Raw genomic sequence first — 14,682 nt, 5'->3', positions numbered from 1 at the left:
GCTTGTTCATTTCTGTGCTGGATGCAGCCTCGTTTCCTCTCATTTTCTCCTTTCTGATTGAAAAGCAAAATATAGAACATTATCATTTAGACAGTTTTGAAGGATCTTTACATCAGTTTTAACTAGTGTAGGTGTTGATTACCTTTTCAAGGTCGAGATGCAGTTCAGTGTTCGTTAAACCTGGTGATCTAGAATTGTAGTACTTATATTAGAAATGTAAATTGCAATGTGGGTGTCACGTCCTGACCAGTAAAGGGGTTATTTGTTATTATAGTATGGTCAGAACGTGGCAGGGGGTATTTGTTTTATATGGTTTGGGGTGTGTGTGTATGTAGAGGGGTGTTTGATTTATGTATTCCGGGGTTTTGGTCATTGTTCTATGTTTGTATATTTCTATGTCTGTTCTAGGGTGTTTAGATCTGTGTTTAGGTAATTGGGATTGGGGCCTTCAATTGGAGGCAGCTGTCTATCGTTGCCTCTGATTGAAGGTCCTATAATTAGGAATGTGTTTGTCATGGGATTTGTTGGAGATTGTTCTTTGCATAGCTGTGTGTTGCCTGCAAGACTGTTCGTTGTTTTCGTGTTTTATTTTGTAAAATAAACATGAGCATTCACGTATCCGCTGCGCCTTGGTCCATTCACTACGACGACCGTGACAGAGGGCACATACATTATACCTGTGTTGCTCGATTGTTCCTCTATACATTGTGTACTTTTCAGACCTGCACGTGGCATGCATCAATTTAAGAATTTGGTAATAAAAAACAAGGATAGCTGATTTATCTAAAGCAATTCTGAGGCAGCAACTGCTTTCCTAGAGTCCAAGCAGGAAACATGAAAACATATTCAATACAAAATATTCATAAATGTACGTAGCACTACATTTACATTATAATTTTGTCATTCAGCAGACACTCCCATCCAGAGCAACCTACAGCTAGTCCATTCATCTTAAAAGTTGAGCTGACAGGAGTTTTGCACTGTTTCGCTATGGCTTTAGTCCTCTATCAAGCAAGAAGGAAATATTTTATTAGTGTAATAGTGTCCCCCCTTCCCTCCCTTTGACTTTCACCTGGAATAGTTTATTTTTCTGAGAATAAAACGCTTTTCATGTAACTGACATTCGCCCTCAGTGTACAAGTGCAATACGTGCTGCTCTATTTTGGACCAACTGCTACTTTGTTTATGTCCTTCTTTGCCGCACATGATCACACAACTGGACAGTAGTCCAGGTGCGACAAAACTAGGGCCTGTAGGACCTGTCTGGTTGACTAAAATATCAAGAAAGCAGAAAAACACCTTACCATGGACAGACCTCTTTCCATTTTAGTAACCATTGACTCTAAATGTTTTGATCATGATAGCTTGCTATCTAGGGTGACATCCAGCAGTTTAATCTCTTCAACTTTCTCAATAGCCACATTTTTCAATAATAGATCCAGATGAGGTTTAGGGTTGAGCGAGTGATTTGGCCCAAGAATTATGCTTTTAGTTTTTTTATATTTAGCACCAGCCTGCTGCTAGTTACCCATTCTAAAACTGACTGGAGCTCTATGTTAAGGGTGACAGTTATTTATTTTACTGTTGTAGCTGACGTGTATCCATGGGCACACAGGCTTTATTCAAGGTCAGTGGAATGTCATTAGTAAACAGAGAAAACAATAATGGTCCAAAGCGGCTTCTCTGCGGTACACCACACTCAATCAAATTTGCATTAGAGAGACTTCCATCAAAGAAAACCCTCTATGTTCTATTGGCTAGGTAACTCTCCATCCATGATAAGGCAGAGGATGTTTAATCCATATCAACTAAGTTCATGCAGCAATATGTTATTATATGTTATTATATCAAAAGCTGCACTGAAGTCTAACCAAACATCACCCACAATCTTATTATTATCAATTTGTTTCAGCCAATCATAAGTCATATGTGGCAGTGCTGAGCATGTTGAGAGCCCTACTAGCATTGTTTGGAGGTTTGTTAACTTCTCTAGGGTAGGGGGCAGTGTTTTGACGTCCGGATGAAAGGCGTGCCCGTAGTAAACTGCCTGCTACTCAGGCTCAGAAGGTAGGATATGCATATTATTATTAGATTTGGATAGGAAACACTCTGAAGTTTCTAAAACTGTTTGAATGATGTCTGTGAGTATAACAGAACTCATATGGCAGGCAAAAACCTGAGAAAAATCCAACCAGGAATTGTGGACATCTGAGGTTTGTAGTTTTTCAAGTCTTGGCCTATCCAGTATACAGTGACTTATGGTTCATTTTGCACTTCCTAAGGCTTCCACTAGATGTCAACAGTCTTTAGAACAATGTTTCATGCTTCTACTATATATATTGAGCGAACAAGAGGTCCTGGAGTCAGATGACTTAGGGAATGACATGAGTTCAGTGGCGCGCACTCACGTGAGATTTAGCTCTGTTCCATTTCATTTTTGAAGATATTGGAATCGTCCGGTTGGAATATTACTGAAGATTTATGTTAACCTGTTAGGGCTAGGGGGCAGCATTGACACGGCTGGATAAAAAACATACCCGATTTAATCTGGTTACCACTCCTACTCAGTAACTAGAATATGCATATACTTATTACATATGGATAGAAAACACCCTAAATTTTCTAAAACTGTTTGAATGGTGTCTGTGAGTATAACAGAACTCAAATGGCAGGTCAAAACCTGAGAGATTCCTTTACAGGAAGTGGCCTGTCTGACCATTTGTTGAACTTCTTTTCCATCTCTATCATTTACTAAGGATCTCTGCTCTAACGTGACACTTCCCACGTCGTCCATAGGCGCTCAGAGCCCGGGAAAAAACAGAACGTCGTCATTCCAGCCCCAGGCTGAAACACATTATCGCCTTTCTCAAGTGGCCCATCAAGAGACACTAGCTTATGCGCGTGACCCCGACCGCCCCCGCCTTTGGGATTTTTTCCTCTGTTTGCCGAAAAGGAGATTCCCTGTCGGAATATTATCGCTTTTCTACGAGAAAAATGTCGTAAAAATTGATTTTAAACAGCGGTTGACATGCTTCGAAGTACTGTAATGGAATACTTAGAATTTTATTGTCACGAATTGCGCCAAGCGCGTGACACTTCTTTACTATTTCGGATAGTGTCTGGAACGCACGAACAAAACGCCGCTATTCGGATATAACGATGGATTATTTTGGACCAAACCAACATTTGTTATTGAAGTAGCTGTCCTGGGTGTGTATTCTGACGAAGACAACAAAAGGTAATGACATTTTTATAATAGTAAATATGATTATGGTGAGTGCTAAACTTGCCGGGTGTCTAAATAGCGAGCCCGTGATGCCTGGGCTATGTACTTAGAATATTGCAAAATGTGCTTTCACCAAAAAGCTATTTTAAAATCGGACATATCGAGTGCATAGAGGTCTGTATCTATAATTCTTAAAATAATTGTTATGCTTTTTGTGAACGTTTATCGTGAGTAATTTAGTAAAATGTTAGCGAATTCCCCGGAAGTTTGCGGGGGGCATGCTAGTTCTAAACGTCACATGCTAATGTAAAAAGCTGGTTTTTGATATAAATATGAACTTGATTGAACAAAACATGCATGTATTGTATAACATAATGTCCTAGGGTTGTCATCTGATGAAGATCATCAAAGGTGAGTGCTGCATTTAGCTGTCTTCTGGGTTTTGGTGACATTATATGCTGGCTTGAAAAATGGGTGTTTGATTATTTCTGGCTTGGTACTCTGCTGACATAATCTAATGTTTTGCTTTCGTTGTAAAGCCTTTTTGAAATCGGACAGTGTGGTTAGATTAACGAGAGTCTTATCTTTAAATGGCTGTAAAATAGTCATATGTTTGAGAAATTGAAGTAATAGGATTTTTAAGGTTTTGAAAATCGCGCCACAGGATAGCCGTGGCTGTTACGTAGGTGGGACGAATTCGTCCCGCCTAGCCTAGAGAGGTTAAAAACATCCTAAAGATTGATGCTATACATCGTTTGACATGTTTCTACGAATGTAAATAGAACTTTTTTAGACATTTTGCGTGTGCTTCCTGCATTTTGAGTAGTATACTAAACGCACGAACAAAACGGAGGTATTTGGACATAAATGATGGACTTTATCGAACAAAACAAACATTTATTGTGGACCTGGGATTCCTGGGAGTGCATTCTGATGAAGATCATCAAAGGTAAGTGAATATTTATAATGACATTTTTGTCATTTCTGTTGACTCCAAAATGGCGGGTATCTGTATGGCTTGTTTTGATTTCTGAGCACAGTACTCAGATTACTGCAAAGTTTGCTTTCACCGTAAAGCTTTTTTTAAATCTGACACAGTGGTTGCATTAAGGAGAAGTGTATCTATAATTCTTTGAATAACTGTTGAATATTTTATCAACGTTTATGATGAGTATTTCTGTAAATTGATATGCTCATTCACCGGAAGTTTTCGGAGGCAAAACATTTCTGAACATTACACGCCAATGTAAAATGGGGCTTTTGATTATAAATATGAACTTTATCGAGCAAAACATACATGTATTGTGTAACATGACGTCCTAAGAGTGCCATCTGATGAAGATCATCAAACGTTAGTGATTCATTTTAGCTGTATTTCTGTTTTTTGTGACGCCTCTCCTTGCTTGGAAAATGGCTGTGTGGTTTTTCTTGTCTCTGCGCTGTCCTAACATAATCTAACTTTATGCTTTCGCCATAAAGCCTTTTTGAAATCGGACAATGTGGTTGGATTAACCTGTTAGGGTTAGGGGGCAGTATTGACACGGCCGGATAAAAAATGTACCCGATTTAATCTGGTTACTACTCCTGCCCAGTAACTAGAATATGCATATAATTATTGGCTTTGGATAGAAAACACCCTAAAGTTTCTAAAACTGTTTGAATGGTGTCTGTGAGTATAACAGAACTCAAATGGCAGGCCAAAACCTGAGAAGATTCCATGCAGGAAGTGGCCTGTCTGACAAGATGTGTTTCATCTAGGCTGTTTTTATTGAAGACTTAGGATCTTTGCTCTAACGTGACACTTCCTACGGCTCCCATAGGCTCTCAGAGCCCGGGAAAAAGCTGAACGATATCGAGGCAGGCTCTGGCTGGACCACTTTATCGCGTTTGGCAAGTGGCCGATCAGAGTACTGTGGGCTTAGGCGCATGCCCGAGTCGACCGAATGCTTTATTTTCTTTCCTCTGTTTACCTAAACGCAGATTCCCGGTCGGAATATTATCGCTTTTTTATGATAAAAATGGCATAAAAATGTATTTTAAACAGCGGTTGACATGCTTCGAAGTACGGTAATGGAATATTTAGAAATGTTTTGTCACGAATTTCGCCATGCTCGTCACCCCTATTTTTCCCTTTCGGATAGTGTCTTGCACGCACGAACAAAACGCCGCTGTTTGGATATAACTATGGATTATTTTGAACCAAACCAACATTTGTTATTGAAGTAGAAGTCCTGGGAGTGCATTCTGACGAAGACAGCAAAGGTAATAACATTTTTCTTCTAGTAAATCTGACTTTGGTGAGTGCTAAACTTGCTGGGTGTCTAAATTGCTAGCCCTGTGATGCCGGGCTATCTACTGAGAATATTGCAAAATGTGCTTTCACCGAAAAGCTATTTTAAAATCGGACATATCGAGTGCATAGAGGAGTTCTGTATCTATAATTCTTAAAATAATTGTTATGCTTTTTGTGAACGTTTATCGTGAGTAATTTAGTAAATTCACCGGAAGTGTTCGGTGGGAATGCTAGTCACATGCTAGTCACATGCTAATGTAAAAAGCTGGTTTTTGATATAAATATGAACTTGATTGAACAAAACATGCATGTATTGTATAACATAATGTCCTAGGGTTGTCATCTGATGAAGATCATCAAAGGTTAGTGCTGCATTTAGCTGTGGTTTGGTTTTATGTGACATTATATGCTAGCTTGAAAAATGGGTGTCTGATTATTTCTGGCTGGGTACTCTGCTGACATAATCTAATGTTTTGCTTTCGTTGTAAAGCCTTTTTGAAATCGGACAGTGTGGTTAGATTAACGAGAGTCTTGTCTTTAAAATGGTGTAAAATAGTCATATGTTTGAAAAATTGAAGTTTTTGCATTTCTGAGGTTTTTGAATAACGCGCCACAGGATTACACTGGCTGTTACGTAGGTGGGACGATTTGGTGCCACCTAGCCTAGAGAGGTTAACGAGAAGTGTATCTTTAAAATGGGATATAATAGTTGTATGTTTGAGAAATTTCAATTATGAGATTTTTGTTGTTTTGAATTAGCTAGCATCCCACATACCCCAGAGAGGTTAACACAGTGTCCAAGGAAGGGGCCGATGTATACAGAATGGTGTCGTCTGCGCAGAGGTGGATCAGAGAATCACCAGCAGCAAGTGCGACGTCATTGATATATACAGAGAAAAGAGTCGGCCTGAGAATTGAACCCTGTGGCACCCCCATAGAGACTGCCAGAGGTCCGGACAACAGGCTCTCCGATTTGACACACTGAACTCTATCTGAGAAATAGTTGGTGAACCAGGCGAGGCAGTCATTTCAGAAACCAAGGCTATTGAGTCTGTCGATAAGAATGCGGTGATTGACAGAGTCGAAAGCCATGGCCAGGTCGATGAAAACGGCTGCACAATTACTGTCTTTTATCTATGGAGGTTATCCTGTTAGGGCTAGGGGGCAGCATTGACACGGCTGGATAAAAAACATACCCGATTTAATCTGGTTACCACTCCTACCCAGTAACTAGAATATGCATATACTTATTACATATGGATAGAAAACACCCTAAATTGTCTAAAACTGTTTGAATGGTGTCTGTGAGTATAACAGAACTCAAATGGCAGGTCAAAACCTGAGAGATTCCTTTACAGGAAGTGGCCTGTCTGACCATTTGTTGAACTTCTTTTCCATCTCTATCATTTACTAAGGATCTCTGCTCTAACGTGACACTTCCCATGTCGTCCATAGGCGCTCAGAGCCCGGGAAAAAACAGAATGTCGTCATTCCAGCCCCAGGCTGAAACACATTATCGCCTTTCTCAAGTGGCCGATCAAGAGACACTGGCTTATGCGCATGACCCCGACCGCCCCCGCCTTTGGGATTTTTTCCTCTGTTTGCCGAAAAGGAGATTCCCTGTCGGAATATTATCGCTTTTCTACGAGAAAAATGTCGTAAAAATTGATTTTAAACAGCGGTTGACATGCTTCGAAGTACGGTAATGGAATACTTAGAATTTTATTGTCACGAATTGCGCCATGCGCGTGACACTTCTTTACTATTTCGGATAGTGTCTGGAACGCACGAACAAAACGCCGCTATTCGGATATAACGATGGATTATTTTGGACCAAACCAACATTTGTTATGGAAGTAGCAGTCCTGGGTGTGTATTCTGACGAAGACAACAAAAGGTATTGAAACTTTTATAATAGTAAATATGATTATGATGAGTGCTAAACTTGCCGGGTGTCTAAATAGCGAGCCCGTGATGCCTGGGCTATGTACTTAGAATATTGCAAAATGTGCTTTCACCAAAAAGCTATTTTAAAATCGGACATATCGAGTGCATAGAGGAGGTCTGTATCTATAATTCTTAAAATAATTGTTATGCTTTTTGTGAACGTTTATCGTGAGTAATTTAGTAAAATGTTAGCGAATTCCCCGGAAGTTTGCGGGGGGTATGCTAGTTCTGAACGTCACATGCTAATGTAAAAAGCTGGTTTTTGATATAAATATGAACTTGATTGAACAAAACATGCATGTATTGTATAACATAATGTCCTAGGGTTGTCATCTGATGAAGATCATCAAAGGTGAGTGCTGCATTTAGCTGTCTTCTGGGTTTTGGTGACATTATATGCTGGCTTGAAAAATGATTATTTGTCTGATTATTTCTGGCTTGGTACTCTGCTGACATAATCTAATGTTTTGCTTTCGTTGTAAAGCCTTTTTGAAATCGGACAGTGTGGTTAGATTAACGAGAGTCTTGTCTTTAAATGGCTGTAAAATAGTCATATGTTTGAGAAATTGAAGTAATAGGATTTTTAAGGTTTTGAAAATCGCGCCACAGGATAGCAGTGGCTGTTACGTAGGTGGGACGAATTCGTCCCGCCTAGCCTAGAGAGGTTAAGATATTGTTTAGGACCTTGAGCGTGGCTGAGGTGCACCCATGACCAGCTCGTAAACCAGATTGCATAGTGGAGAATGTACGTGGGATTCGAAATGGTCGGTGATCTGTATTCCGCTACCAACCTCAGTAATTTACCATCCAGGTTGTCGTTTCCAGGTGGTTTGCCCTTATTTAAAGATCGCACATTTTTTCAACTCTTCCACACTAGCTTTGCGGAATTCAAAGCTACAATGCCTGTCTTTCATTATTTGGTCCGTTATGCATGGATATGAAGGCTCAGACGCGAGCTGCCCAGTGACGCGAGCCTACCAGACAAGCTAAATGCTTTTATGCTCGCTTCGAGGCAAGCAACACTGAAGCATGCATGAGAGCAGCAGCTGTTCTGGATGACTGTGTGACAACGCTCTCGTTAGCCGACGTGAACAATACCTTTAACCTCTTACATCTAGACGTTCCGCTAGCGGAACACCTGCTCCAATATCCAATGATAGGCGTGGCGCCAATTACAAATTCCTCAAAAATACAAAAACTTCAATTTTTCAAACATATGACTATTTTACAGCATTTTAAAGACAAGACTCTCCTTTATCTAACCACACTGTCCGATTTCAAAAAGGCTTTACAGCGAAAGCAAAACATTAGATTATGTCAGCAGAGTACCCAGCCAGAAATAATCAGACACCCATTTTTCAAGCTACAGGAACCAGATTTTCATTTCCTCGTTGGATTTCTCTCAGGGTTTTGCCTGCCATATGAGTTCTGTTATACTCACAGACATCATTCAAACAGTTTTGGAAACTGTAGAGTGTTTTCTATCCAAATCTACTGATAATATGCATATCCTAGCTTCTGAGATTGAGTAGGAGGCAGTTTAATATGGGCACGTATTTCATCCGAAAGTGACAATACTGCCCCCTAGCCCTAAAAGGTTATTAATCCAACCACAGTGTCCGATTTCAAAAAGGCTTTACGGCAAAAGCAAAACATTAGATTATGTTAGGACTGTACCTAAACAAGAAAAGCCACACAGCCATTTTCCTAGCAAGGAGAGGCGTCACAAAAACCAGAAATACAGCTAAAATGAAGCACTAACCTTTGATCATCTTCATCAGATGGCACTCATAGGACTTCATGTTACACAATACATGTATGTTTTGCTCAATAAAATTCATATTTATATCCAAAAACGCCATTTTACATTGGCGCGTAATGTTCAGAAATGTTTTCCCTCCAAAACATCCGGTGAATGAGCACAATGAGCACACATTTTACAGAAATACTCATCATAAACTTTGATCAAGATACAAGTGTTATGCACAGAATTATAGATACACTTCTCCTTAATGCAACCGCTGTGTCAGATTTCAAAAAAGCCTCACATCACAGCGAAAACACACGTTTGCAATAAACTGAGTAAGGCGCTCAGACAACAACAACAAGCCAACCAGAAACCCGCCATCTTTGAGTCAATAAAACTAAGAAAAAGCATTATAAATATTCACTTACCTTTGATGATCTTCATCAGAATGCACTCCCAGGTATCCCAGCTCCACAATAAATGTTCGATAAAGTTTATCTTTATGTCCAAATACCTCCATTTTGTTTGCACGTTAGGTTCACTATCCAAATCCACAAGACACACGCTTACTAAGTCCAGACGAAAAGTCTAAAAAGTTATACTACAGTTTGTAGAAACATGTCAAACGATGTATAGAATCAATCTTTAGCTTGTTTTTAACATAAATCTTCAATAAAATTCCAACCGGACAAATCCGTTCTCTTTTGGAATGAATATGAACTCAGCTCGCTCCCAAGGCTGAGCGTGTGACAGAACACATGCCTTATTCTGGGTCACCAGTTTACCATAGCTCTTATTCGCTCCATTTTCAATGTAAAAGCATGAAACAAGGTTCTAAAGATTGTTGACATCTAGTGGAAGCTTTAGGAAGTGCAACATGACCCCATTAACACTACAAATTGAATAGACAATGGTTTGAAAAACTACAAGCCTCAGATTTCCCACTTCCTGGTTGGATTTTTCTCAGGTTTTTCCCTGCAATATGAGTTCTGTTACACTCAGACATCATTCAAACAGTTTTAGAAACTTCAGAGTGTTTGCTACTCTTAATATGCATATCCTACCTTCTGGGCCCGAGTTGCAGGCAGTTTAATTTGGGTACGTTTTTCATCCGGCCGTGAAAATACTGCCCCCTATCCCGAAGAGGTTTTAATGTTTTTCCTCATAATCCTGGACTATCGGACCACCATTTTATTGTTTGCAATCACAACAAATAATCTGCTCAGACCCCAATCAAGGATCATCAAATGTCGTGCTATAAATACTCGGACAACCCAAAGACTCCTAGATGCTCTTCTAGACTCCCTCCGCCTACTCGAGGACGTCCAAGTACAAAAATCAGTTAACCACCTAACTGAGCAACTCAATTTAACCTTGCGCAATACTCTAGATGCAGTCGCACCCCTAAAAACAAAAAAACATTTCTCATAAGAAACTAGCTCCCTGGTATACAGAAAATACCCGAGCTCTGAAGCAAGCTTCCAGAAAATTGGAACGGAAATGGCGCCACACCAAACTGGAAGTCTTCCGACTAGCTTAGTATAAAAGAGCCCTCACTGCTCCTCGATCATCCTATTTTTCCAACTTAATTGAGGAAAATAAGAACAATCCAAAATGTATTTTTGATACTGTCGCAAAGCTAACTAAAAAGCAGCATTCCCCAAGAGAGGATAGCTTTCACTTCAGCAGTGATAAATTCATGAACTTCTTTGAGTAAAAGATCATGATCATTAGAAAGCAAATGACGGACTCCTCTTTAAATCTGCGTATTCCTCCAACGCTCAGTTGTCCTGAGTCTGCACAACTCTGCTAGGACCTAGGATCAAGGGAGACATTCAAGTGTTTTGTACTATATCTCTTGACACAATGATGAAAATAATCATGGCCTCTAAACCTTCAAGCTGCATACTGGACCCTATTCCAACTAAACTACTGAAAGAGCTGGTTCCTGTGCTTGGCCCACCTATGTTGAACATAATAAATGGCATTCTATCCACCGGATGTGTACCAAACTCACTAAAAGTGGCAGTAATAAAGCCTCTCTTGAAAAAGCCAAACCTTGACCCAGAAAATATAAAAAAACTATCGGCCTATATCGAATCTCCCATTCCTCTCAAAAATGTTAGAAAAAGCTGTTGCACAGCAACTCACTGCCTTCCTGAAGAAAAACAATGTTTCCGAAATGCTTCAGTCTGGTTTTAGACCCCATCATAGCACTGAGACTGCACTTGTGAAGGTGGTAAATTACCTTTATAATGGCGTTAGACCGAGGCTCTGCATCTGTCCTCATGCTCCTAGACCTTAGTGCTGCTTTTGATACCATCGATCACCACATTCTTTTGGAGAGATTGGAAACCCAAATTGGTCTACACGGATAAGTTCTGGCCTGGTTTAGATCTTATCTGTCGGAAAGATATCAGTTTGTCTCTGTGAATGGTTTGTCCGCTGACAAATCAACTGTAAATTTCGGTGTTCCTCAAGGTTCCGTTTTAGGAACACTATTATTTTCACTATATATTTTACCTATCGGGGATGTCATTCGAAAACATAATGTTAACTTTCACTGCAATGCGGATGACACACAGCTGTACATTTCAATGAAACATGGTGAAGCCCCAAAATTGCCCTTGCTGGAAGCCTGTGTTTCAGACATAAGGAAGTGGATGGCTGCAAACTTTCTACTTTTAAACTTGGACAAAACAGAGATGCTTGTTCTAGGTCGCAAGAATCTGACAAATAATCTTGATGGTTGTACTGTCGTCTCAAATAAAACTGTGAAAGACCTCCGCGTTACTCTGGACCCTGATCTCTCTTTTGACGAACATATCAAGACTGTTTCAAGTACAGCTTTTTTCCATCTACGTAACATTGCAAAAATCAGAAACATTCTGTCCAAAAATGATGCAGAAAAATGGATCCAGGCTTTTGTCACTTCTAGGTTAGACTACTACATTGCTCTACTTTCCGGCTACCCGGATAAACTTCAGTTAGTGCTTATCACGCCTGCTAGAATCTTGACTAGAACCAAAACATTTGATCATATTACTCCAATGCTAGCCTCTCCACACTGGCTTCCTGTTAAGGCAAGGGCTGATTTCAAGGTTTTAATGATAACCTACAAAGCATTACATGGACTTGCTCCTACCTACCTTTATGATTTGGTCCTGCCGTAAATACCTACACGTACGCTACGGTCACAAGACGCAGGCCTCCTTACTGTCCCTAGAATTTCTAAGCAAACAGCTGGAGGCAGGGATTTAACCTATAGAGCTCCATTTTTATGGAATGGTCTGCCTACCCATGTGAGAGACGCATACTCGGTCTCAACCTTTAAGTCTTTATTGAAGACTCATCTCTTCAGTAGGTCCTATGATTGAATGTAGTCTGGCCCAGGAGTGTGAGGGTAAAAGGAAAGGCACTGGAGCAACAAACCGCCCTTGCTGTCTCTGCCTGGCCGGTTCCCCTCTCTCCACTGGGATTCTCTGCCTCTAACCCTATTACAGGGGCTGAGTCACTGGCTTACTGGTGCTCTTCCATGCCGTCCATAGGAGGGGTGCGTCACTTGAGTGGGTTGAATCACTGACGTGATCTTCCTGTTCAGGTTGGCGCCCCCCTTGGGTTGTGCCGTGGCGTAGATCTTTGTGGGCTATACTCGGCCTTGTCTCAGGATGGTAAGTTGGTGGTTAGAGATATCACTCTAGTAGTGTGGGGGCTGTGCTTTGGCAAAGTGGGTGGGGTTATATCCTGCCTGTTTGGCCCTGTCTGGGGGTATCGTCGGATGGGGCCACAGTGTCTCCCGACCCCTCCTGTCTCAGCCTCCAGTATCAATGCTGCAGTAGTTTATGTGTCGGAGGGCTAGGGTCAGTCTGTTATATCTGGAGCATTTCTCCTGTCTTATCCGGTGTCCTGTGTGAATGTAAGTATGGTCTCCCTAATTCTCTCTCTTTCTTTCTTTCTTTGTTTCTTTCGTTTTTCTTTCTTTCTTTCTTTCTTCTTTCTTTCTTTCTTTCTTTCGTTCTCTTTCTTTCTTTCTTTCTTTCTTTCTTTCTCTCTCTCTCTCTCTCTCTCGGAGGACCTGAGCCCTAGGACCATGCATCGGGACTACCTGGTCTGATGACTCCTTGCTGTCCCCAGTCCACCTGGCCGTGCTGCTGCTCCAGTTTATTATTATTTGACCCTGCTGGTCATCCATGAACATTCAAATATCTTGGACATGTTCTGTTATAATCTCCACCTGGCACAGCCAGAAGAGGACTGGCCACCCCTCATAGCCTGGTTCCTCTCTAGGTTTCTTCCTAGGTTTTGGCCTTTCTAGGGAGTTTTTCCTAGCCACCGTGCTTCTACACCTGCATTGCTTGCTGTTTGGGGTTTTAGGCTGGGTTTCTGTACAGTACTTTGAGATATCAGCTGATGTAAATATCCAGCTTTATAAATACATTTGATTTGATTTGATTTGTTCGATCTTTTGCTACCGCTGCCCAGCGATATCACAGGACCTGAAATAATCATGCACTTTTTGGAATTTGAATCAGTTCTTTAAAATCCAGTTTCAGCAGTTCCGAGCTACACCTCCTAATGTTGTGTGACCCCACATGGACTACGACAGCGTCAGCCCCCGGCAGCTGTCGTAGAACTGTAGGAAGCAGCCTAGTAATGTCCTGTACATGTGCTCCAGGATAGCACAGGGTTTTTGCCCCGGGAACCAAAATGTTTGTCACCATAGTGCTGCCGATGAAAACGGCCAGAGGAGATCCGGCAGTTTTTGCACCTCGAGCCGGCCACAAAACCCATTGTGGCTGACGGTGGAGCCGGTGCATCAGACACCCTCGAGGTCTGGTAAGAGGAGAAGCGTAGCAGATCCGGGTCTGAGGCAGAGTCCCCCCCCAGGTATATCAGTGACATTGCTTAAGTAATAATACCTCTGTAACAGTACTGTAAGCATATTTATTATAATACCTACCCATGTAGCTAGTTACTACACATGCATACAGTATCGTGCAAAAGTATTCAGATCCCTTGGATTTCTTCACATTTTATTGTGTTACAAAGTGGGATTAAAATAGATCTAATTGTCTTTTTTGGTCAACAATCTACTCAAAATACTCTGTAATGTCAAAGTGGAAGAAATGTATATTTTTTACAATTTGTATCATGTTAAATATTAGCCACTATCGGGAGCCACCGTCAGTAACACCCACATACATTTATAACTGTCACTTAGTGTTCGTTTTCTTCAATTTGTAGCTTGTATTTTGCATAATTTCATTTAATTCCTTTTACCTTTCTTTCCTCTGTCAAGTCTGTGTAAATTGTTCCTGAGGGTTGCTAGCATTATTGGATCATATTAGGCTAACGTTGTGCAATAATTTGGTACATGTGTCACGATTCCGTAAGGCAGGAGGAAAAGGCAGAGTCAGGCAGGAGACGTAGTCCAGTAGTGCTGTAGAACGGTATATTTATTGCACCGAA

This window comes from Salmo salar, chromosome 06 (genome assembly GCF_965601325.2).
Source record: "Salmo salar chromosome 06, fSalSal1, whole genome shotgun sequence".
In the NCBI taxonomy this organism is placed as follows: domain Eukaryota; kingdom Metazoa; phylum Chordata; class Actinopteri; order Salmoniformes; family Salmonidae; genus Salmo; species Salmo salar.
Note: the sequence above shows the minus strand (reverse complement) of the source record.